Below are 19,626 nucleotides of genomic sequence, written 5' to 3' on the forward strand. Positions count from 1 at the left end.
TAGTCTAGTCTATAGTCCCTAGTCTATAGTCTAGTCTATAGTCTAGTCTATAGTCTAGTCTATAGTCTAGTCTATAGTCTGTAGTCTAGTAGTTGAAAAGTTTCCAAGATTTCCATAAATATTTTCAACACTTGTGTTTTGTTTTGTATGGCAAATGGTCAAAATCGGTCCATGTTTGATCCCTGGCCACATATAAGGTCAACTTCAGAAAGTTACTTTAACGGTTTCCAACTGGCATTAAAATACATGTAAATATTTATTAATTAAAATCTCTTGCCAAATTTCAGATGGGTCAGTCCATAATTGATCCTACGCCCATATAACGCCAATTAAAGAAAATTACTTTATTGTCACTAATTGACCTTAATCGCCTTGACGTCTCTATTATTGTCGATAAATTAAAGTGTTTTGAATACTGGATTTTGGCATCTATCAAAAATCTAATCAAATAATTTTTATTAACTTTAAATTGCTTGCTAATTTAACAATTTTCCTATTAAATTTCCAAAACCGTAAAATCAATGACTTTACCTCAATTTATACACCATTTGCTTCCATATTAAAACATAAAATGTTTTAAGATTCTAATAACAATTTTTTTAATATTTTGCAGATTACTTTGTAACCAACACAAAAGGTGAGTTTATTGGTTTCTAAAAAAAACCTGTGCAGATAAGTTAATATACTGGAAACGAAAAAACAAAGATAAAACTTTTCATAAAATGACTTTTTAAAAATTCTAATAGCAAAAGTTTTTAGAAAAAAATTCTACAAAATATTTCGCAATATGTTGACATATAAAGTGCTTATTACAAAAATATTATATGCTGAAATCTTAAATACAAGTATGTTGGAGCAATAACAGTGGCAACAACAAAAGGTCCTAAATATAATTTAACATTACATACAATAAACTTTAAATGACATACAGTAACAAAAATACGAGTAAGATAATATACAAAAATGTTTCTAGCCATAAAAGCAACAGACGCAAACTTATATAGAAGTTCGTAGAATAAAAAATCAAAAAATTTATATATAAATAGACCCTCAATCAGTTAAGACACATTCAAGTTTAAACTCTTGTTATCGACGCAGATGGTAAGATACTTAAGAAAAAAAAGTAAAGTAACTGAGTCTATAAAAAATATAGTACCAAAAAAAATCATATATACTACATACTTACCCCTCCCAATACTTCCTACACATGCTGACATTTTCAACTTAATACGAGTGCTATGTAGTACATTTAAAAAGGAAAGACTGCATAAAGTCTTTATAGCCGAAGAAACAATATACATATGTAGACTTTCGTACAAACCTAGGAAAAGAAACTTTAAATCGATTTAGAAAGTAAAGTACCAATAGTCTTGTATATGTATGGGTTATGTATAGATACACATATGTATCTACTTGTTGTTGGATATCTGTTGACTTTTTTTCAAATTAACTTCATCAGCAACAAAGAAAAGTTTTTTTTTTCTTCTTCTTCGTTTCTTGTTTCATCTTCATGGTGAAAGTTGCAAGTTTCTTTGAAAAGTATGCTTCTTTTCCGAAGGGAAGTGAATTCATGTAGGAAAATTTTTTAAATACTCAAACTTATCGAAAAACTGTAGTAAAAAATAAATAGAATATGACAAAGTTATTTGTTTGATACAAACGATAACATTGTTATTGATAATTGCTAACGCCACAGCTGCATTTAATATTAGGGATAATCACAAGATTGAGTATCAAATTGAGGTTTAGTTTTCCGATAATTCAAAATTTCGAAGGAAACATTTCCCACGACTCCTGCAATAATCAATCTTTGAAAATTGTTATCTTATTAAAATAGATTGTGTGCTCTAGCTGGCGATATGAAAAAGACTGATGCATCGGGCTATGCCGAATCCTTTACATTCGACATCCCAACGTAAAGCATATAATCAAAGTAATTTTCGGACAGCTCACTACTTACTTATTTGTTTCAAGTACGCTAAACTGTAAGAGGGGTTACATCGGGAGTAAGTAGTAGCATCAATTACACACCAAACCTCTTGTATTTTAGGAAATATTATCGGTATTATGTCTAGGGAATGTAAGAAAACACATTTACATTTTTGGATCTTCGAACATTATTATGGTGTATTACAAATGGAATAACTAACGTTAGTTAGTTAGTTAGTTAGTTAGTTAGTTAGTTAGTTAGTTAGTTAGTTAGTTAGTTAGTTAGTTAGTTAGTTAGTTAGTTAGTTAGTTAGTTAGTAGTTAGTTAGTTAGTTAGTTAGTTAGTTAATTTAAGTTAGTTAGTTAGTTAGTTAGTTAGTTAGTTAGTTAGTTAGTTAGTTAGTTAGTTAGTTAGTTAGTTTAGTTAGTTAGTTAGTTAGTTAGTTAGTTAGTTAGTTAGTTAGTTAGTTAGTTAGTTAGTTAGTTAGTTAGTTAGTTAGTTAGTTAGTTAGTTAGTTAGTAGTTAGTTAGTTAGTTAGTTAGTTAGTTAGTTAGTTAGTTAGTTAGTTAGTAGTTAGTAGTTAGTTAGTTAGTTAGTTAGTTAGTTAGTTAGTTAGTTAGTAGTTAGTAGTTAGTTAGTAGTTAGTTAGTTAGTTAGTTAGTTAGTTAGTTAGTTAGTTAGTTAGTTAGTTAGTTAGTTAGTTAGTTAGTTAGTTAGTTAGTTAGTTAGTTAGTTAGTTAGTTAGTTAGTAGTTAGTTAGTTAGTTAGTTAGTTAGTTAGTTAGTTAGTTAGTTAGTTAGTTAGTTAGTTAGTTAGTTAGTTAGTTAGTTAGTTAGTTAGTTAGTTAGTTAGTTAGTTAGTTAGTTAGTTAGTTAGTTAGTTAGTTATTAGTTAGTTAGTTAGTTAGTTAGTAGTTAGTTAGTTAGTTAGTTAGTAGTTAGTTAGTAGTTAGTTAGTTAGTTAGTAGTAGTTAGTTAGTTAGTAGTTAGTTAGTTAGTTAGTTAGTTAGTTAGTTAGTTAGTTAGTTAGTTAGTTAGTTAGTTAGTTAGTTAGTTTAGTTAGTTAGTTAGTTAGTTAGTTAGTTAGTTAGTTAGTTAGTTAGTTAGTTAGTTAGTTAGTTAGTTAGTTAGTTAGTTAGTTAGTTAGTTAGTTAGTTAGTTAGTTAGTTAGTTAGTTAGTTAGTAGTTAGTTAGTTAGTTAGTTAGTGTAGTTAGTTAGTTAGTTAGTTAGTTAGTTAGTTAGTTAGTTAGTTAGTTAGTTAGTTAGTTAGTTAGTTAGTTAGTTAGTTAGTTAGTTAGTTAGTTAGTTAGTTAGTTAGTTAGTTAGTTAGTAGTTAGTTAGTTAGTTAGTTAGTTAGTTAGTTAGTTAGTTAGTTTAGTTAGTTAGTTAGTTAGTAGTTAGTTAGTTAGTTAGTTAGTTAGTTAGTTAGTTAGTTAGTTTAGTTAGTTAGTAGTTAGTTAGTTAGTTAGTTAGTTAGTTAGTTTAGTTAGTTAGTTAGTTAGTTAGTTAGTTAGTTAGTTAGTTAGTTAGTAGTTAGTTAGTTAGTTAGGTTAGTTAGTAGTTAGTAGTTAGTTAGTTAGTTAGTTAGTTAGTTTAGTTAGTTAGTAGTTAGTTAGTTAGTTAGTTAGTTAGTTAGTTAGTTAGTTAGTTAGTTAGTTAGTTAGTTAGTTAGTAGTTAGTTAGTTAGTTAGTAGTTAGTTAGTTAGTTAGTTAGTTAGTTAGTAGTAGTTAGTAGTTAGTTAGTTAGTTAGTAGTTAGTTAGTTAGTTAGTTAGTTAGTTAGTTAGTTAGTTAGTTAGTTAGTTAGTTAGTTAACATTGGCGTACCATTGAGATTAGTCTTATGTAATGCATGGAAGATTACCTGGTCTCCAACTACGTCATCACAATATGAAATAAAACATATCTTTTTCATACATTTGGATGGGTGTTCTTCGCTTGTTAGAAGTAGTTTTGGGAAATCTTGGGAAGTTATTCCCAAGTTTTCTTGAAAATTTTTTTCCAAATAAATGTAAAATCCCTATTTTAGGAATCACCCTACTCCAAAACTAATATAATATAGATAAAGTTTCTATTCCATTTATATGAAAGCTTTACGAACTTAGTTATGTACATACGAGTATATATTAATGCTTAGACACGTGTCAATGCAATTATGATGAAAGAAACTGAAATTATTCTGTAAAACCCAAAAAAAGAACAAAACAGGAAACCATATTGGAAAATCAAAGTCAATCGATGGAAATGAACTTTATGATTGAACATTTACTCTTATTTATGGCTTGCCAGCCATACAAGGTGTCAAAAATTGGTTGCTATTTTTAATACATGTGTATTCATCCTTTCAATCCATCTACTTTACAGACAAGAGTATGAATAATAAAATTGCCAAAAAAAAACTTTAATGCTGCAACTGCATGTTTAAGCTGTCTGAACTCTAAAGATGTTTTGTGCCACATGGGGTCGTTGATAAATTTGTCATTATCCGGTAACTGTAAATTTATGTCAATGGCAAATTTCGATTTCTTGGCTTTTTTCAACAAAGTGATCAGTATTTCGAATTGTCGACTTTTATGTATGGTCAAATGGATGATGATATGGTATGTATGTTGGTATTCATGTGTAGACTCCTATTTGTATGTAGCAGACCACTTAGTGTTCTATATTGGTCATAAGATAAATATTTTATGCTTCACTTGCATTCATTGACATCAGTGGTAGTTATAGTTTAATATATTCAGTCATGCCTTTGTGTGCAAAATAGCTTTAAACTTTTTTAAAAATTTTTAAATTTTCATTTAAATGTCTACTTTAGAGTAAGAGTGGTTGTTTAGGAGAAGTATATAATCATAAATATTTACATTTTATGTGTGTGTTTGCAAACTCACATTAAATTTATTTAGGCCATTGGGAATTAGTTAAAAGTTGACTGTTATTTATAAGAAAAACATTCCTCAAGTTAAATTTGTTTGTGCGTTATTTAGTTTATAACCAAAAAGTTAATATTGATATTGTATTGGCTATACAAATATTTTATTATACATATTGTAAAATATTTTATTAATTTAATAAAACTCTTTCCATAGATATTGGGAATATCCTCAGACCATATCATGCCATGAATACACAGACCAATCATCTCTCTACTATTCAAAATATCACTTATTAAAGACATTTTTAAAAACATATAATTGTTAACTTTACTATACACTAATTCCCTTAAGTCTAAGTAAATTAAGTGAAGTTTCATTGTTATAAACGCCCAATTAAGTATTTATATAAAAATTAAAAATCAGTTGACATTCAATCCTTAGAAAACCATCATCAGATATAATGTACTCTTGCCAAGTATTTTTCAAAAGAAATAAAAAAAAAACTTACTATTAAAACCCTTAACCATAATTTCTTTTCCCATTAGAGGCTGCTACTTTATTAAGCCCAGACGTATTTAACTCATTTACTGGGTAGCAAATTGCAATTCCTTCTAATCACTTAAACAACTTAAATATTCTTGAAATCTATTAAACAGTCAAATACATTTAAACTCATTTCAAAGGTCAAAGCATGTAACAAAAAATATGTTGTTGCTTCTGTAAGCAATTGGCCAAAAGTCGCAGTACCCACCAGCAAGCAATACCACTACCTACCGCAACAGTACTAAACAAAGGGTGAAGTTTAGAAACTTTTTGGTTTTCTGTTGTGTATACATACTTCTATACATTTTGTTGTATATATTTTGCATATAAAACTTTTATTGATTTTTTGTTAAATTTTTACTTTTTAAAAATGTAAAAAAAAAAATAAAAAACAATACCAAGCAAACAAAGCTAAACAATTATAAATTGTTGGCTCTTACCATTTCATTGTGGTATTTAAATGTCTCTGATGTAGTAAATGAAAATCAGCAAGTTTTTCTCTTACACAAACAGACAAGGTTTATTTTACAGGATGTTAGATTATATAGAGGACGTATAACAATGGAGGCAATGTAGCCGTTGTTACTGCCAATTGTTGTTTACTAAAACAAACGCACACACACACACGTACAATCACTTACATTTACATACTTTAATATTAAATGGCTCAGCAGCAGCCAGTTTTAGCAAAGATTCAGAAATGAATAAATTTACATTAGATTGAAGGTTTTGGTGGGTGGACAGTTTTGTTTATGAAATATTTTACTAAGCTCTTCAAATTCATAGATCTCAGCATGTTGTCTTGTGGAAAAAGGGAAATAGTACAAGTAGAACATATTGTTTTATATACAGTGTTTTTGTGTTTTTGGTACATTCACATTTAGTGAAAATTTGCATAAATTTTTGTAATGTTTTTATCGCTCTTTGTTTGTTTTCTTAGTTAACTACCATCATCATTGTATCATGTTTCTATGGACACCCTACTTTGTTTATTAACTAATTGATGAGTCATTTGTTTTAGTATTGTTAAAAATTTTTAAATTTGCATATTTATTCAAAAAGTATCTAAATAGATTGAATTATCAATAATTATGCGTGTTGATATAAATTAAAAATCATCTATTTGGGGAACAGTACGTATGAGTAATATTTCTTTTACACATTTTGTATGTCGATTATACGCAAACATTATATTTTTGTTGGACAAAAAAAGAAAAAATGCCGAATCTTATAGAAACCTAACAAAATTTTAAGCGAATTTTCTTATATATAGTCATACATAGGTTATTATAGGTCTAATACTTTGGAACATTTGTCCAGTAATAACTCATTTATTGGTTGTATATTGTAGAAATGCCCTTAAAGACATTATGAAACTGTTTGTCATTAGATTGTGTTGGGTGCGGAGCACTATAATGTGCATGGTAATGAGGTTGACATCATAAACTAGTCCTGGAATAGTAGATTGGATTGCAATGTATCAAAGGTCCTATGGCCAAAACTTGATATAGGAGCTACCAAAATACTTATAGGATTGGATAGACGCAGTCTAAGAATTCTGATAGGGATGCTAACGGGGCACAGCTCAGTTAGGGCTTTTGTCAGTAAGTGGGATAACAATACACCGGACTATTGTAGGTTATGCGAGGATGAAGAGAAAGTGGAATCGATCGAGCATATAATTTGCTACTGTCCCAGGCTAGGGAGTAGGTTACACGACGAAATAGGGAATATTGTGGGGACTGCTAGGGTCAGTTTACTAGTTGACTGAGCTTTATAGGGGGACGAAGATTTTCTCTCTTATCTCTTTCTTCTGTGAATTATATCTATTCCTTCATTCTTTCTGGTTTTACATGTAGTGTTTTTCTATTGTTTCTCTATTTTTGAATCTTCACTCTTTAAAGGGAATCACAATGGACCTCAAGATCTTCGAATGGATATGCACCGTTTTTATTTATTAGGTTAATGTAGCTTGTATTATCATATATCGACACTAATGCAGTGACTAATGCAGATGAGGTCATCATCTTAAATGTTATTAAAAGAGTTAATCCACCTAAATCGCAAAATATAATTGGTTCCTGAACTTAATTGAAGAAAATTGCTTTTGTACGAATGATTTGTGTCTGTCAATTGACCAGTATTCTTCTCATCATATGAGTTATGAAAAATGTGTGTGCCATCACCCATTGGTGTGTTATATGGTGGTAAAGTCGTGAGTACAATTTTTTTAATTTTTACCAGGAATTCGACGTACCCTCGTATTGATAATGTTGTATACCATATCAAAATTGAAGTAAGAGCGTGTCGTTTGGGATATGTTACGATAATGTGCTCGAAATGGAATGGATATAGGAGGACGAAAAAAAACTGTTTGAAAAAAGTGAAACTTTTGAAAATACACACTCATAATATTGTATTTAAAGGTCTAGATCATCGCGTGATCATGATATTTTTAAATTTCCTACTTTAAAATTTGTAGCATATGTTTTAAATCTTATTCGCAAAAAAAAAATCGAAAAAATGGCGAAAATTTAATTTTTGTTTTTTTTAAATATTTAGCGCCAGAAAGTATGAAATGTAAAAATGACCAACTAAAGCATGTATAGTAACTCTATCCACGAGTTTCAATCAAAAATTTCATTCTTTACTCATTCACATACGAAAATATCGCAGTTTTTTATAAAATTTTTAAGCTCGAGGCACACGCAAATCATTACATTACACAAAATCATTACTCCTTATCAAAGTGTATCTTAAAATCGGAGGCACGTCAAATTACTTTCAAGTTGCATTAACAGCAGCAGCTTTAATATGTAATAGTTTCTATATAAAATTTACAATTTCTAGTTAAAAAACTATTTTTGACAATTTAAAAAACTTTGACCTACCTTCTTGAAAAACTTGAAACAGAATGACAAAATTGTTGTAATGGTGGGTATGGAAAGATATACTTTTGGAAAGCAGACAAGTGAAACATATTCCTATTAGGAATTTTGGTCCAGTTTCTGCTAGGTCTTTTTTTGTAATTGTATTATAATTGACAATTATAGAAGTAATTATGAAATGTTTTCTCAACAACTTTATTTATGAGATTATGAATTTTTGTAAGATATTTGTCTATAGTGGAGTTTTTGTGCTACAGAAATACTTTATAAAATTTTTGCAAATTTGTTGCCATTTTTAGTTCACCACAACCGCACTGAATTCCACACAAAATAATTTACATTAGTATTGTATAAAAATTGTTTCTTATTCATTGTTCTTGTAATTATGCAAATATTATTATACAAAAAAAAATATATATATTTATATAGAAAAAATATGTGCAAAAACAAGCAGTTGAAAGTTTTAAATAATAAATTAAGTATTGTACAAAAAAAGTTTATGCATTAGGAAACTGTTACAATTGTGTTAGATTTTGGAAAGATGAAGCAAATTATTATATTTTTGCAAATTATGCAACTAGTTAATTTTCGATTAAAGCAGAGTTTTATACCATTTTTCCGAAACTGGATAAAGCTTTTCTTAAATTACTTGAATACTTTTTGTTTAATAAAGAATACTTTTTTTCATTATATGTTTTTGTACAAATGACATGCGATACCATATGCCAAGTTCCTTAAACTTTATCTAGGTAAAATTTTAAAACTAACATATACCATGACCAAAAGTTTAAGTTGAAATATTCCAACTGCATGATGTCAAACTTTTGATTTTCTGCAATATGTTTATGTAAAAATAAAAGCAAATATCACTAGTTTACTTTAAAAGGGTCGTAAAGCAAAAAAGCACAGTGACTTTCAATGTTTATATCTCTAAAATCTTGAATATTAAGAAAAAACAACTTTATTCATCGCTCCCTATCTTGGATATGGATTAGTCAAACAAGCCCACTTGTGTGATTTAAATTTTACAGAAAAAAATCAAAAACGCCAAATTAGATTTTCCGATTTTATAATCATTTTTATAATTTCTCTTTCTTCGTGAATATTTTGTATTACTCCATTAAAAATTAACAATTTTGATTTAAGCCACTTTTAAAATCAATAAACGATATATGCTCGTACCCTACACATACTTATTCATATGTAGTTTTTTCAACTTTTTTTCACAGCATGTGACCGCCTCCCTCAACCAAGTTCCGTGTATTCACTCTAACTTTGAAAGTTTGGCTTTAGTTCTTTTTTTCTAATATTCATACATATATAAAATAATTGTATATTATTTCTTGTTAAGGAAAACGAGAAACAAACAAACAAAAAATCCTATACTAGTAATAACTACAACTGCAACATCATCATTTTTTCGGTTTATTCACATTCCTATATTTCCTATATTCCACTTATTGTTCATTTTCCCTTGTTTAAAGTAGGCGTATGAAAAAATTCCTCTATTTCATTTTTGTAAAAAAAAATTAAATTCGTTGCCTTTTTGTTTTTTGGTGTCAGTAACTTCTTGAAATGTTTGGCGTATAGTTCAGTTTGGTTCATTATTTTGTTTCCCCTTGGTTTTTTTCTCTCAATTTAAAACAAAGTTTTACATTGGAAATACCAAAAATATAATTAAAAAAAAAGTTTATTTTATCCGATTGTATGTTGCCTTGTAGCAATTTTTAAAATAATTGTGTATTAAGTTTTAAAAATAAGTTTTAAGATGGATTTTGTTGTGGTTAAACAGGATTTTAGTGATTTCATTATAATAAGATAAATTAAAATGTATATTTGTATATATGTATATTATGTCTGCAACTTGAAACCGATTTATTTATTAAGAATTGCTAATGGGTAAATATTCTAAATTTAAATTAAAGTTTTTCAGTACTTGTTAAAATATTTATTTATGTATGTGAATATGTTAGATAATTCTGCTACGTATGATTGATACTTATCTCCATCTTTTCCACATATCACTCATACGCACTAAGGAGCAATAAAACTATGGTGCAAAACGCAAGCAGTGGAAAATACATTGAAGTATTTGGCTAAAATGGCATATTAATGGGTCAGAATAACACAATGCATGAGTTTATAGAGAAACCTTGATCTGTCTGCCCATCAATTAATTGCTTAAAAAATAATGAATTAAAAATATGTTTTTTTTGTTTTTAGCACCTCTAGAACTGAACTAGAACTGAACTAGAACTGAACTAGAACTGAACTAGAACTGAACTAGAACTGAACTAGAACTGAACTAGAACTGAACTAGAACTGAACTAGAACTGAACTAGAACTGAACTAGAACTGAACTAGAACTGAACTAGAACTGAACTAGAACTGAACTAGAACTGAACTAGAACTGAACTAGAACTGAACTAGAACTGAACTAGAACTGAACTAGAACTGAACTAGAACTGAACTAGAACTGAACTAGAACTGAACTAGAACTGAACTAGAACTGTACTAGAACTAACTAGAACTGAACTAGAACTGAACTAGAACTGAACTAGAACTGAACTAGAACTGAACTAGAACTGAACTAGAACTGAACTAGAACTGAACTAGAACTGAACTAGAACTGAACTAGACTGAACTAGAACTGACTAGAACTGAACTAGAACTGAACTAGAACTGAACTAGAACTGAACTAGAACTGAACTAGAACTGACTAGAACTGACTAGAACTGGAACTAGAACTGAACTAGAACTGAACTAGAACTGAACTAGAACTGAACTAGAACTGAACTAGAACTGAACTAGTAGAACTGAACTAGAACTGACTAGAACTGAACTAGAACTGAACTAGAACTGAACTAGAACTGAACTAGAACTGAACTAGAACTGAACTAGAACTGAACTAGAACTGAACTAGAACTGAACTAGAACTGAACTAGAACTGAACTAGAACTGAACTAGAACGAACTAGAACTGAACTAGAACTGAACTAGAACTGAACTAGAACTGAACTAGAACTGAACTAACGGAACTAGAACCTGAACTAGAACTGAACGATGAACTAGAACTGAACTAGAACTGAACTAGAACTGAACTAGAACTGAACTAGAAACTGAACCTAGAACTGAACTAGAACTGAACTAGAACTGAACTAGAAACTGAACTAGAACTGAACTAGAACTGAACTAGAACTGAACTAGAACTGAACTAGAACTGAACTAGAAACTGAACTCGAACTGAACTAGAAACTGAACTAGAACTGAACTAGAATGAACTCGAACTGAACTAGAACTGAACTAGAACTGAACTAGAACTGAACTAGAACTGAACTAGACTTGAACTAGAACTGAACTAGAAACTGAACTAGAACTGAACTAGAACTGAACTAGAATGCTGAACTAGAACTGAACTAGAACTGAAGCTAGAATTGTATTAAAACATTAATATTGAGCTTTTTCCGCATTTTCTATTTTTACACTTTTAAATATAATTACGTATGTCAATAGAATTATTTAAAGTATTTGTCATACTACAAAGAAGAACAAAGTAAATTGTTGGAAAATTAACTATTTATATACAAATTATTTTAGAATATCAAAACAAGCTCTAGGAAAATAACGCACAGTAGGAACGCGTGCAAAATAACCAGTAACAAAGAATTTGTTATATGGTAATATTTGAGCTAAAAATCGATGAAAATTCTAAAGAGAAATTTCTATTAATCAACAAATAAGACAGCCAACAAATTTTAAATTATTAAAATCACAATTTTACAAATTTTTCATTTATTTTCATCGTGAAAACCAATTCCACTGTTAAACATTACATTTATAATGAATTTATAATGAATCATCTATACATGTATGTATTTATGTGAGAGTAAATTGTCATTGTCATTAACCACTTTTCCCAAATTCTGCAAATAAATTCATACAAAGAAAACAACTACATTTCAACTTTTTAATTGATATAATGAACAATTTGTTTAAATTTTTATGGTAGTGTTGCGCTAGTTGTTGTTTTTCAATCTGTCACTCTTAAATGTCGCAAAATGTTAGTTTCTTTTTATTTTATTCTTGTGTCAAATATCAAAAAGTGTGAATACAAAATGAATGATTATTTTGATGTGGCTTTTAAACATGAGTGACAACTTTAGTGTGAAGTTAAGCAAATATGTGTGCGATAACAAATAATAGTTTAGAGGGTGTATAGTATTAAGAACCTGTCTTTAGAAAACAAAACTTCGTTTCGTTAAATCTTAAGAGGAAAAACTGTGTCTGTTGTTAGAAATTCATTAAATCCTCCACACAATTCAGAAAATTTAGAAAAGAAAATCTTCAAATTTACACAAAATAAACTTTTGAATTTTACAATTGACTATGGCATCATTCTGGATATAAAATATATCTTTATAACGATATATTGTAAACTTGTCAAAAAATGTTATGTATTGTGATAAATGATTCAACATTATTACATTTAAAATTTTTTAATAGTTAAATCGAATTACTGGCATAATTTTATATTATAAAAATAATTTTTATAAATCTTAAAATGATTATTGTCGAATTGTTTTAGAACTGAACAACAACTAAACTAAAACTGAACTAGTGTCATTCTACCTTTGAAACTTAAAAAAATGACATTCTTGGGGCACTCATAAAAAGCGATATATTGTAAATAACAATCACTTAATATCTTACAACGCTAAATGTATGTAAATAGATCTTATCAATAAAATTTCCTCTAATCCTCCAAAAGTTTACTAACATACACACACAAAATTGTATGCCTTCAATTCTCATATTTCTCAAAATCCTTCTACGAAATCACAAACAAAAGAATATTTCTCACATATTTTTCGCTTCCCATCCAAAGTTTTCTTCAGAATACAGTTTCCCTTATTAGTTTACAACTCACCGCATCATATTCGCTTAAAATAATACATTTTGCAATGTGTTGTACTATATACATTAGAGTGCTCCAAGCTTGTATGAAGGAAAAAAAATTTTATCCGACAGGCCGTCCCCCCCTCTGGAATTGTTCTATGGGTTGTAAAACTATGTCATGCAAAAAATTAGGCTGATAGGATAACGTTAACAGGTGCCGCAACGGCTCAGAAGTTTCCAAGTGCATTTACAAGGGGAAAAAATCGATTTTTTTCAGTTTTTGCTCAAATTTTGCAACTTAATAATAAACTTTGCACTTTATTGTAAAGGAACCGTAATGTGCACAGAATAAGCATTTCAGAAAGATATAAAACACAAAAATTGGTTGAAAATTTTTAAAGTTATTGCAAATTCCCCAGGCCATTAACGTGTCTCACAGCACATGAATTCGAAATGTGACAAAAAAATTAAAATTTTTTAGGACATATTGTAAAAAAACCATTTTGTTACTTAAAATATACTAAAAATTACTTGAATACTAGCTTTTGTCCTTATACGATAACGCAAACTTGTTCTCAGCTATGGTCAAAAAGTTTGATTTTTTCAACGGCCGTTTCAAATCTCCAATTTCAGTTTTTTTGAAACTTTGTTAAACAAATTTTAAAATTTTTAGAAGATCTCATGAGAATTTATGGACAATAGATAAGGGAATAAAACGGTAAAAAATTAGATCAATAATTCTTACAGTTTAGCTGTACTTGCGATTTGAACTCGGCGGATTTCGGGAAAATCGCATTTTTTTGTAATATATTAGAGAATACGTATTAATTTTTTACTGTTGTACATTTTAAACAAAGTATTTTCAGAGTATTATAGACCAGATAATATAAAATATATATTCCAAGTTTTATTCAAACCGGACATTCTTAACCCATAAAATGTGGAGTTCAAAGGTTAAATTTTGCTATATTTGGGAATTCTCAATGCACCATATTAAAATATTATTTATTTGTTGGCCATATTTACCAAAAATTACTGGAATTTATCGTATAAAGTCCGATATTTAAAATAGAGTGAAAAAAAGGTAAATTAACACTTTAAGGCACTTGGGAACAATTTAACACCAAAGTTCAAAAATTTGAAAAAGCACTATCCATTTGAATAAAGCTCTATATAATTAGAGAAATAGCAGAAATATAACAAAAACGTATATATTAAGTATAAAAAATTATACTTTAACCCTTTTCGACTATGGAGTAAACTATAGGTGTACATTTTTAAAAGAAAAATTTTGTTTTTAAAACTGATAATTTATGTAGTCCATTTTTTCGGACCATTTTCGACATAATATGTCTAAAAATACAAACTTTATAGGTTCAAAAAGGGTTAATTCATAAGTTTTTATACCTAATATATATTTTTTTTTGTTTTATTTATGTTATTCCTCTAATTATATAGAGCATTATTCAAATGGATAGTGTTTTTACGATTTTTTGATCTTCGGGGTTAAATTTTTCCCATGTGTTTTAAAGGGTTAATTTTACTTTTTTTCGCTGCTATTTTAAACATAAGACTTTATACTAAAAATTCAAGTCATCTTTATTAAATATGACCGACAAATACATAATATTTCGATATGGTACACTGAGAATTCCCAAATATAGCAAAATTTGACCTTTGAACTCCACATTTTATGGGTTAAGAATGTCCGAATTGAATAAAACTTGGAATATATATTTTATATTATCTGGTCTATAATACTCTGAAAATACTTTGTTTAAAATGTACAACAGTAAAAAATTAATACGTATTCTCTAATATATTACAAAAAAATGCGATTTTCCCGAAATCCGCCGAGTTCAAATCGCAGGTACAGCTAAACTGTAAGAATTATTGATCTAATTTTTTTACCGTTTTATTCCCTTATCTATTGTCCATAAATCCTCATGAGATCTTCTAAAAATTTTAAAATTTGTTTAACAAAGTTTCAAAAAAACTGAAATTGGAGATTTGAAACGGCCGTTGAAAAATTCAAACTTTTTTAACCATAGCTGAGAACAAGTTTGCGTTATCGTATAAAGACAAAAGCTAACATTCTAGTTATTATAGATATATTTTAAGTAACAAAATGTTTTTTTACAATATTTCCTAAAAAATGTTAATTTTTTGTCACATTTCGAATTCATGTGCTGTGAGACACGTTAATGGTCTGGGGAATTTGCAATAACTCTGAAAGTTTTCAACCAATATTTATGTTTTATATCTTTCCGAAAAGCTTATTATGTGTACATTGCGATTCCATCACAATACATTGTAAAGTTTATTATTAAGTGGCAAAATTTTAGCAAAAACTGAAAAAAATCGATTTTTTCCCCTTGTAAATGCACTTGGAAACTTTAGTGCCGTTGCGGCACCTGTTAACGTTATCCTATCAGCCTAATTTTTTGTATGACATAGTTTTACAACCCATAGAACAATTCTAGAGGGGGGGACGGGCAAAATTCGCAACTTCGTTTTTTTGGAGCACTCTAATATACATACGTACTAGCTGAATGGAAACTTATGTTATATGTAGTTCATCTTTTGAATTTCTTCAATTTCAACATGCTACAGACAAAGTTTCAAATGGAAAATTCAGAATTGATGTTCACATAATATTTGCTGCAACCAACAAATATCAACAACAACAATTACAAACACAATATAATGTTTATGTCAGACAGTTACAGTAACAACAACAATATTGACAAAAAACAACAATCAACAATACAGCAAAAGAGTTATAAAATGATGAATTTTAACAGAACAACAGAACAACTTTTTAAAACAATGAAGACCCATTAAAGACAGCAGAAACAGGGGTAGGAGCAACAACGACAGCAATCATAAAAGTTTTTTTACTTTTCTTAATTATTTATATGACGAATGCACGTACATATACATATATGATATATCTGTGAAAATATGTATATGAATATGTACCGTGCTGTTGATTCTTGTTACTAAATGTGGTATCAATAATGATGAATCTCTTACTTATATATTTATATATGTAAGTATCTATTAAACTACATATTTTATGAAGAAGTTCTAGTTCAGTTCTAGTTCAGTTCTAGTTCAGTTCTAGTTCAGTTCTAGTTCAGTTCTAGTTAGTTCTAGTTTAGTTCTAGTTCAGTTCTAGTTCAGTTCTAGTTCGGTTCTAGTTCAGTTCTAGTTCAGTTCTAGTTCAGTTCTAGTTCAGTTCTAGTTCAGTTCTAGTTCAGTTCTAGTTCAGTTCTAGTTCAGTTCTAGTTCAGTTCTAGTTCAGTTCTAGTTCAGTTCTAGTTTAGTTCTAGTTCAGTTCTAGTTCGGTTCTAGTTCAGTTCTAGTTCAGTTCTAGTTCAGTTCTAGTTCAGTTAGTTCAGTTCTAGTTCAGTTCTAGTTCAGTTCTAGTTCAGTTCTAGTTCAGTTCTAGTTCAGTTCTAGTTCAGTTCTAGTTCAGTTGTAGTTCAGTTCTAGTTCAGTTCTAGTTCAGTTCTAGTTCAGTTCTAGTTCAGTTCTAGTTCAGTTCTAGTTCAGTTCTAGTTCAGTTCTAGTTCAGTTCTAGTTTCTAGTTCAGTTCTAGTTCAGTTCTAGTTCAGTTCTAGTTCAGTTCTAGTTCAGTTCTAGTTCAGTTCTAGTTCAGTTCTAGTTCAGTTCTAGTTCAGTTCTAGTTCAGTTCTAGTTCAGTTCTAGTTCAGTTCTAGTTCAGTTCTAGTTCAGTTCTAGTTCAGTTCTAGTTCAGTTCTAGTTCAGTTCTAGTTCAGTTCTAGTTCAGTTCTAGTTCAGTTCTAGTTCAGTTCTAGTTCAGTTCTAGTTCAGTTCTAGTTCAGTTCTAGTTCAGTTCTAGTTCAGTTCTAGTTCAGTTCTAGTTTAGTTCTAGTTTAGTTCTAGTTCAGTTCTAGTTCAGTTCTAGTTCGGTTCTAGTTCAGTTCTAGTTCAGTTCTAGTTCAGTTCTAGTTCAGTTCTAGTTCAGTTCTAGTTCAGTTCTAGTTCAGTTCTAGTTCAGTTCTAGTTCAGTTCTAGTTCAGTTCAGTTCAGTTCTAGTTCAGTTCTAGTTCAGTTCTAGTTCAGTTGTAGTTCAGTTCTAGTTCAGTTCTAGTTCAGTTCTAGTTCAGTTCTAGTTCAGTTCTAGTTCAGTTCTAGTTCAGTTCTAGTTCAGTTCTAGTTCAGTTCTAGTTCAGTTCTAGTTCAGTTCTAGTTCTAGTTCAGTTCTAGTTCAGTTCTAGTTCTAGTTCAGTTCTAGTTCAGTTCTAGTTCAGTTCTAGTTCCTAGTTCAGTTCTAGTTCAGTTCTAGTTCAGTTCTAGTTTCAGTTCTAGTTCAGTTCTAGTCAGTTCTAGTTCAGTTCTAGTTCAGTTCTAGTTCAGTTCAGTTCAGTTCTAGTTCAGTTCTAGTTCAGTTCTAGTTCAGTTCTAGTTCAGTTCTAGTTCAGTTCTAGTTCAGTTCTAGTTCAGTTCTAGTTCAGTTCTAGTTCAGTTCTAGTTCAGTTTCTAGTTCAGTTCTAGTTCAGTTCTAGTTCAGTTCTAGTTCAGTTTCTAGTTCAGTTCTAGTTCAGTTCTAGTTCAGTTCTAGTTCAGTTCTAGTTCAGTTCTAGTTCAGTTCTAGTTCAGTCTAGTTCAGTTCTAGTTCAGTTCTAGTTCAGTTCTAGTTCAGTTCTAGTTCAGTTCTAGTTCAGTTCTAGTCAGTTCTAGTTCAGTTCTAGTTCAGTTCTTAGTTCAGTTCTAGTTCAGTTCTAGTTCAGTTCTAGTTCAGTTCTAGTTCAGTTCTAGTTCAGTTCTAGTTCAGTTCTAGTTCTAGTTCTAGTTCAGTTTCTAGTTCAGTTCTAGTTCAGTTCTAGTTCAGTTCTAGTTCAGTTCTAGTTCAGTCTAGTTCAGTTCTAGTTCAGTTCTAGTTCAGTTCTAGTCAGTTCTAGTTCAGTTCTAGTTCAGTTCTAGTTCAGTTCTAGTTCAGTTCTAGTTCAGTTCTAGTTCAGTTCTAGTTCAGTTCTAGTTCAGTTCTTGTTCATCACGACTTTTACCTGGTCTATAGAATAGATAGTCGAGCAGGTCTACATACCATCAAGAATATAGGCGGGACTCTTCTCAAGACTATTTATTGTAATATAGTAATATTGTCTTTGAAAATGCTTCTATTCTGCAAGATATTTTAACCTACCAATTTAGTCGGCATGATTCTACCTTTTAAAGAATACTAAAAATTCCTTTTTTATACCCTCCACCACCATCAGTGGTGATAGAGGGTATATATAACTTTGTCATTCCGTGTGTAACACCAAGAAATATTCATCTGAGACCCAACAAAGTATATATATTCTGGATCCTTATGAAATTCTGAGTCGATTTAGCTATGTCCGTCTGTCCGTCCGTCCGTCCGTCTGTCTGTCTGTCTGTCTGTCTGTCTGTCTGTGTAAAACACGCTCACGTTAAAACGAAGCAATATAATTTAACCAAATTCACCCAAAATATTCACTATTATCCGGTACAGTTTGGTATTGAAAATGAGCAAAATCGGTTCACATCGGGAAAAGTTATGAATCAAAATTTAAAACAACCTCGAAAAAAATAAGCATTTTTTACACATTCTAATGTAATTTTCTCCAAAACTATGCAAGATAATTCCATGAAAATCACCATACATTCGTTTCTGCACAAGATCTTGATCCGTGCAGAAAATTGCCAGAATCGGTCCACAATTTCATATACCTCCCATACAAAAGTACATATTCCCGGAAAATGGGTTTATCGTTAATAACTTCCACCACAATGTCGATATCTTTACAAAATTTTACAAATTAAAAACTTATGTCAATAGAATTCTTTCAGAGAAAAATTTTCTGGATCCGTTCATAATTGGACATAGCTCCCATACAAGGTCCCCTACCGAAAATCACTTAAACGCGCATAACTCATTACTAAATTAAGATATCCATACAAAATTTGGTACAAGTATTGCACATATGCATAGAAATATTACTGTGAAAGCTTTTTCCGATCGGTCCATAATTGGTCATAGCTCCCATACAAGGTCCCCTCCCGAAAATCACATAAACGCACATAACTCATTACTAAATTAAGATATCCATATAAAATTTGGTATAAGTATTGCCCATATGCACAGAAATATTACTGTGAAAGTTTTTTTCCGATCGGTCCATAATTGGTCATAGCTCCCATACAAGGTCCCCTCCCGAAAATCACTTAAACGCGCATAACTCATTACTAAATTAAGATATCCATATAAAATTTTGTATAAGTATTGCCCATAAGCATAGAAATATTACTGTAAAAGTTTTTTTCCGATCGGTCCATAATTGGTCATAGCTCCCATACAAGGACCCATCCCGAAAATCACTTAAACGCGCATAAATCATTACTTAATTAAGATATCCATATAAAATTTGGTATAAGAGTTGCCTACATGCATAGAAATATTACTGTGAAAATTTTTTTGGATCGGTTCAAAATTGGTCATAGTTCCCAT

General features: G+C 29.8%; 1 protein-coding gene across 1 annotated transcript in view; it reads left to right on the forward strand.

Annotated features, from left to right (window-relative positions):
• The first annotated feature begins 610 nt into the window (after positions 1–610).
• LOC119603930 (putative uncharacterized protein DDB_G0277255) overlaps positions 611–19,626 on the forward strand; it is a 284,661-nt gene continuing 265,645 nt past the window's right edge. The window contains 1 exon segment of the mRNA XM_037956229.1: positions 611–637. The gene's annotated coding sequence lies outside the window, so the exon portion shown is untranslated.

Source organism: Lucilia sericata, unplaced genomic scaffold (assembly GCF_015586225.1).
Source record: "Lucilia sericata isolate MDLA Ls3-8-SP2 unplaced genomic scaffold, ASM1558622v1 Contig000347F_arrow, whole genome shotgun sequence".
NCBI lineage: Eukaryota > Metazoa > Arthropoda > Insecta > Diptera > Calliphoridae > Lucilia > Lucilia sericata.